We start from the raw sequence: 7,795 nt of genomic DNA, 5'->3' as shown, positions 1-7,795 counted from the left end.
TGTAGTGTGTGGTAAAGCATGACAACTAAAGCCTCGTACTCATTAGTCGTTATTTTTTCATTCAACCCAGTAGGGCTGAACGAAAAGTAAAATGGACAGCTCCAGAGCATCCACTGTACTAACTATGCAATGTTAGTACAGCGATCTCCCCTGCTGTACTATTGTGTTCTGATAGGGGGACGGCCCCCCAACAGAACACTCTGGTCAGCTCTCTTAGCCATTGGCTGAAAGCGTTAATTGGGAACCGATAGGCAGACCTATTTCTGCCGGCTTCTGTCAGTCCAGCTGCAATACACATGGGCCGAATGTCGGGTGGTTTCTATTGAACCGACTGATGCCGCCCAACATTTGGCCCATGTGTACCAGGCTTTAGGCAACACACTTGCACTGCAAAACATTATTGTGTGTCACATTCCCGCAAAAAAAGGCTAGATGCTGTTTTAGCTCCACATTTAAAGTGAATGAGCTGCCTTTACCTAATGCATGTAACTGCATCATGAAAACATGAACTCAGTTTAATATAAACACAGATTAGGTGCACATTATGAAGGAAGATGAAGCAAAGTGCTGAGACCTCACTTGGACAATTTCACTGCTTCAATTATGATCTTTGGGGATGAATTTCTCCACAGTGCCTGCAGCTACAGAGGTCCTTGAGGGCTTGTTTTCAGGCTAACTTTATACCTCTGCATTGCATTAATGTGCACATTACTGCAGCATGCAATACCAGACCATACACGTGCTTCACAATCGCATCTCAACACACTAAACCAATGCACCTGTGTTGCAGCACACCACAACACCTGATAACATACTGTATGTTCGGCTCATTCAAAATTATTGGGCTGCTTTAACACAACGCACATTAATGCGCATGTACAAGTGCACCAGTGTCTGGTTCAGGAGTACATAACACTTTGAGAGTTGGGTAAGAAATGTACGTAATGTACAATTGTATGTAATGTACAATTGGGGTGGGAAGTACAAAACTAAAAGAGTGCAGGAGACAGGGTTGTGTAATGCACAGCTTAGGGGGCAAAATGCCCCCTCCAGTAATACTAAATCCCCCCCTCTAAACCTAACCCCGCACCCTAAATCCCTCTTTTAGTACACAATTTGTCCCCTCCAAATCCCCCCAACAAATATAATCCTTCCCCCCAATCCCCCCTACCTGAACAAATCCTCTCCCCCCAATGCCCTCTCCCAGCACAAATCCTCCCTCCATATTCCTCCTCCACCCCCAACCCTCCCCATCTAGAACAACTCATCTTCCCATTGCACCCCAATAACCACACTTCCTCTTAGATCCTCCTATCCCCCCACCAAATCACTTTTCCCTGCACAAATATTTGTTACCTGCCCCCCCCCCCTTTTCTCCCCAGTTAGTGTATCCCCCCAGTGTAATTCTCCAATCCAGACAGACTCTAATCCCCCCAGTGTAAATCTCCCATCTCCATTACAGGCATCAGATCGGAATGGCTCCATCCAAATGAACATCCCTCCTCCTGGGATCTGCCTCTTCCTGTTGTGGATGATAAGCAGAGGAGGAGCCTAGGGAAAGCTTCCCTCGACTCTGACGTGTATTATTGTGACAGACAGACAGCATCTCTGCCTGTTAGCTGCTTGTCACAACAATAGAGTGGGCGGAGCTTAAAGGGTGATGATTTAACAGAATCTGTGCCTAGTCACTGTATGCACTGCTCACATATACCACAGTCCTTGTACCCACAAAATACTCCTACCCGAGTCTCCCTGTTCACATCAGATTCCATCCGTACCCATCAGAGACCCCCTCTAAATCAGAGTCATCTCCCCCTTACATCAGGTTCCCTAGAGTCCACCCTCCCCTTCCCATACATAAGGTTCCCCAGAATCATCCCCTTATATAGGGTCCCAAGAGTCATGCCCCCCTTACCTTACATCAGGGTCCCCAGTGTCACTCAGAGTTTCCCTAGCTACATCAGGGTCAACATATTCCTCCTCTTACATCAGGATCCTAAGAGCACCCACACTTACATAAGGGTTCCAAGCTTGTCCCAATTACATCAGGATCCCCACAGTCACCACTTCCCCTTTTCGTCAGGGTCCCCATCCTGCCCCTTATATCAAGGTCCCTAGAGTCCCCCTCTTTACACCAAAGTTCCTCTCCCTTACATCAGGGTTCCCAGAACTACCCTCTTACATCAGGCACCTCAGAGCCAACACCCTTTACATAAGCGCCCCCCCTTACATCAGGGTGCCCAGAGTCACCACTCTTTACATCAGTGTCCCCATAGTTGCCCCTCCCTTTATAACAGGGTCCCAGAGTCTCCCCCCATTACATCAGAGTCCCCAATTTTCAGCTTTCATCGCTGTCACACTTTGAATGACAATAGCGCGGTCATGCAACACTGTACCCAAACTACATTTTTATAATTTTCTTCCCACAAATAGAGCTTTCTTTTGGTGGTATTTGATCACCACTGGGGTTTTTATTTTTTGCTAAACAAACTAAAAAAGACTGAAAAGCCACACCCCCTAGGGTTGTCGCGATACCACTTTTTTAAGACCGAGTACAAGTACCGATACTTTTTTTCAAGTACTTGCCGATAACGATTACCGATACTTTTATTTTTAATGTCACGTGACGGTGGTTTTTAGGGTTTTTTTTACAATTTTTTTTGTTTTTTTTACAATGCTTTCTTTTTTTTCTTTTTTTTTTAGGGGGGGAGGGGGTGGATGATGTCTGTGTGTTTTTTATTTAAATTTTTAACAATCATATTTATTTTTTATTATTTATTGCAACACTGTGTTTTTTTTTTTAATCAGCCCTGTTGGGGGGCTTTGGTGAGATATCAGAGGTCTTAACAGACCCCTGATATCTCCCCCTTGAGACAGAGAAAGAGACTGATGATAGAGATTTCCTAGTTCCTTTCTCTGCAGCCTCAGCTGCACTGAGAATGAATGGAGAGAAGACAGCGGCTCCTCTCCATTCATAAACTGAGACATCTTAATCACAGGAGATTACAATGTTTCAGTTATGTGAATGGACAGAGTCAGCTGACTCTGTCCATACAGAAAAGGAAGGAGGAGGACATGGAGAGGTACAGCAGAACAGAGAGGGACAGCAGAACGGAGATTGAGAGCAGAACGGAGGGGGACAGCAGAACGGTGAGGGACAGCAGAACGGAGGGGGACAGCAAAACGAAGAGGGAGAGCAGAACGGAGGGGGACAGCAGAACGGAGAGGGACAGCAGAACGGAGGGGGACAGCAGAACGGAGGGGGACAGCAGAACGGAGGGGGACAGCAGAACGGAGGGGGACAGCAGAACGGAGGGGGCATGGAGGATGAGGTGACAATCAGCGGTGATCGCGTGTGGGAGAGTTACAAGCACCGATCACCGCTGTATAGATTTCACTAAAGCAGCTGAAAGCCGCTGGGGGAGAAGCTTGTAACTCCCCCACTCACCGATCACCGCTGACTGTACAGGTATCGGGGAAGCATCGGGAGCATATGCCCGAGTACAAGTACTTGGGCAAATGCTCGGTATCGGTGCCGATACCGATACTAGTATCGGTATCGGGACAACCCCCCCTTTACATCAGGCTCCCCAGAGACCCACTCCTTATATCAGGGTCCCCAGGGCTGCCCCCCTCCCCACATTAAATTTAGAGTCTCCAGAGCTCTATTCTAAGTGCAGCCTGCAGCTACGGTGAAAACTGTGAGGCAGGGCACTGGCATCTAGTCTGGAGCAGGATATTCCAAACTACATGCTGGGGTGGAGCAAGCATGTGGGTGGTTGCTAGGACGCTGGGTGTTCCTAGCAACCAACCGCTGGAGCTGACAGCAGTGAGCAATGACTGTGGGTGGAACCTGTGTTGCAGAGTGGAAACACAGGATATTCCAGCCACTATACTGTCGAGCAGCTGCTGTATTTTCACGGACAGCGATGGACTGCAACCCTGACTGGTCTCCGAGACTCCAGCCCAAAGCCACAGCACACTAGGATTTAGTTGAAATCTCAGGACAGTCCTGCTGAATCTGACACGGTTGGGTGGTATGCATTATGAGAACCAATGTTCCGCAACATTTTCTGCTGCTTTTTGAATATTTTCCCACCAGCCATTTGGGTGGCAGTTCTGACATGACATGAAGATGTTAAGCCCTGCCTGTACCAAGATGGCCACCACCACCACACAGAGACACAGCAGGTTAGTAATAGGGAAAAGATAAGCTGAAAAGAGCCTATAGATATAATACTGGTGACTAGTTCTTTGCTTTTTGCTTGTATTTTTTGGGCACAACTTCCACAGGTCTTCTAAAACTCTTTTGCCTCTTACCTGACTCTAGTCTTACATGGCACTGCCTGGTGTATGCAGCCTGATGATTCTTGCAGCAACTGCTTGTTGAGGTTCTAAACACTCTGATGATATACAGTATGTTTTTAAAACAAATCCAGTGCTGTATAAAACTCTTGTGGATCATTGGCAATAATGAATTTGAAAACAAAGTATCTAAAGTTCTGCAAATTAAACCTGTTTTTAAGCAGATGCTTGTGGGGTATCATTGAACATATTTCTGCTGTTGTATTCATTGCACTGTGTAGTTATACAGACAGTTGCAGGCTGCCCAGGGTGGGAAGGGATTATTGTGTCTCAGACTCTCTTCCGGACTTTCTGAGTCCTGCCCCCTGTTGTAAGCCACATAAATACAAGAGGAGGGCTCAGAACTTCTCTCTCTTCCACATGAGATTTGCAGAGGAAGGACTGCTGCCTCATGTAGTCCTACTGGAGCACATGGCTCCCTTCTAGGAGCTGCCAGCTGGATTGCATGGGGCCGCCACCAGGAGCATCGTCCGTCATCCACCCTAAAGGGATTCTCCGCCAATGGACTCTGCCAGTCTTGGACTTACACCTATACAGATATGCCTAGGCAGCCACAGCATAGTTAGTGAGGAGAACTGAGCTTGTTTCTGTAAATGTTAACGAAAAATAGAAGGGGCTACCAGACTAAGTGCAGCAGCTGAAACACATGAATTTATTAAAAACACAGTAAATTGGCGACTGACATTTAGTGAATGAAAATACGCATATCGGTAAGCTCCATGGCTAGACTGGAAGATTCCCCTTTTTTTTATCTCATCACGAAGTAGCATGGCGGCAGGAGCCGAGACTGTAGAAAGCGGCTGGCCGTGGTGGTAACCAGCCTAGAACGCAAGATGGTGGCCGGCCGGAACTGACATCAGCAGGGGAGCATGATGCCATGGGTGGTGTGTGGTAACGCGTTTCGAAACTCCCTGTTTCATCTTCAGGTCTGATACTAAAAGTGCAGCGCTAAAAGGATTAATTATATACTCAAAAGCTATAGAGAAATATATATAAACAAATAAGCAGTAAACAAATCCACATTAAGTGTCTAATTATTAGTGAAATCCAAAAGTAATAATTCAAGAATAGCCAAGACACATTAACAGAGATCCGTGCTGGAAAAATGAAATGAAACAAGGACACCACTTCAGTGCATTTTCACCATGCAATCCAAAATGCACTTACCAGATAAATTTGACTTCCACATAAGAATTCAAAATTTGCCTATGTCACAAAAGGGCATATTGTTCTGTGGACAGCTAAAATCTTTGCATAGAAATTCACCTCATTCATAGTGATAAACGGAGAGAGCTGGGAGGTTAGCATATAGATTATACCCCAATGAAAAGTCAGCCAAGTGCTGTAGAAATCCAAATCATTCCCTCTTACACCAAATCTTTAGCCATGATGCATTCAGTTCTATAATCTCCCCCTGTCTTTCCTTTCAGAAAATATCTAAATACCTTGCAGTGTTTGCTTTCCAATATTTTGCAAAGTATATCAGTTGCTGTGCTAGCTGCTCACGTTTATTCTGTAGCGCGATTCCACATTTTTTATTTTATATATACTTTACTACTGCTCACTGCTACACTTGAGGTGGCCTTGCAGTTTATGCCGATCTGGATGCCAAATGTCATCTGTTGCCTAGTGCTTACTGTTAATCACTTTGTATGCTGAATTGTGTTATTACCTTTGTTAATCCATTTTATGCTAGCCTAGTTACCAACCATATTGGGTGACAATATATTAAAGTAGAACAATAGGCAAAACTTTTTTTTTCATGTTGGATAGAATAAGGGAGGCTTATAACTCCTGTCAGATTTTTTTTTGCCATCTGTGTCCCATTGCAGGGATTTCCCTTCACTTCCTGTCCCACATCCAAACAGATAGTGAGAGGAAATCCCTGCAACTTGTGGGACTTTATTGGGGACCCCCAACCCCCAGGCCACCTGAACCAGTGTCCCCATCAGTGGCGGCTAGTGTTTTTTTTTTTTGGGGGGGGGGTGCAAACAACCCCCCCCCCTCTTCTCCATCACGGGGGTTCCGCCGTGCGTCTCCTCCCCTCCTCCTAGGCGTCCAATAGAATTGCCTGTCCTTTCAGCCAGTCGGGTGACAGGTCTCAAGACTCACTTCCTGACTGGCTGGGAGGAGGTTCAGTGTTACAAATAGCGAATATTCATTCGCTATTGTAACACACCTGGGTGGGCTCTGTTCGCATTCTCTGCACCCCATGCCCACCCTTTTTTGAAGCCTATTAAATCCTCTGGCTCTAATTAGGTGCTACAAATAATACCCCCCCCTTTGAATTCATGCGTCCAGCGTCCTGCATAGGAGCCGGACGCATGGATAGGGGGGCAGCGCCCGTGTGCCCTTAATGAACGGGCCACCCCTGGTCACCATTGGAAGATTGCCCATCTATTACTTTTCTGGGGACAACCCATAATTCTGGGTTTTCTTTCACTTTCAATGATAATGGTAAACAGGACAAATAGAGAGGGTGAATCTCTCTAACAGAGACACAGACATCATTAACAACTGACAGGGGCTCTAATCCCTCTCCACTCTCTCCTAAACAAAAAAAAAAACAGTTTTGCCTTTAGTAATACTTTAAGTTTGCCTTTAATATCTGGTTTGGTGCCTGTTTTTTTCTTTGATATACCATTACTACTTAGTATTACTTTCAGTGATTTCCTGTGATATTTTGTGTTTGTACATTCAACCTGGTGTGTTAGAAGAGCTGGGGACTTTGGAAAAGGTAGAGGCAAAGAACAGAGGTCCCATCCTAATCAGGGGCTCCTACAGGGGTAGCGCTACACTTCCAGGAACCTGCTATGAAGTTATAGCTATATTATTTCATTCCTTCACTAAACTTCCCAGCTGGGAGACTCCTGTGATGTAACCCTGCACCATACACTCATGCATACATACCCCGCAGGGCTTCTGTTAGAAATCATTGGGCCCCATACAGCCTACCTGACAGGCCCCCCCAGCCAAAAGTGACTGAGGACATAGATTTATCAGTCCCTTTCTCTGCAGCCTCAGGTGCACAGATGAATGAATAGGAAATACTCTGAGGCTTCCTGCTCATTCACAAACTGAATCATAGTAAGCACAGTTCACTATGCTTCGGTGATGAATGGACACAGGAGCGATTGGTACCGACCGCTTTCTGTGTTCATTCAGGAAAGGAAGGGGCCAGTAAATTACATTAATCCCCCTTCCCCTGCTCTCCATCCTGAAACATCCCGCTGTGTGCCCGCAGCAGCTGCCAGTGGGAGAGGAGGGAAGCCAGCAGCACTGCGGTGGGAAAGGGGCACACAGGGGGGCCCAGACAGCAGATGGAAGAGGCGCATGTGCTAAAACCAATCCCCTTGTAGTGCAGCCGGAGGGAGGGAGAGGAGGAGAAGCTGGCAATGACGTAGCGGGAGGCAGAAGAGGAACAATGTCT

This window comes from Aquarana catesbeiana, linkage group LG03 (genome assembly GCF_042186555.1).
Source record: "Aquarana catesbeiana isolate 2022-GZ linkage group LG03, ASM4218655v1, whole genome shotgun sequence".
In the NCBI taxonomy this organism is placed as follows: domain Eukaryota; kingdom Metazoa; phylum Chordata; class Amphibia; order Anura; family Ranidae; genus Aquarana; species Aquarana catesbeiana.
This window is presented reverse-complemented; position numbering follows the sequence as displayed.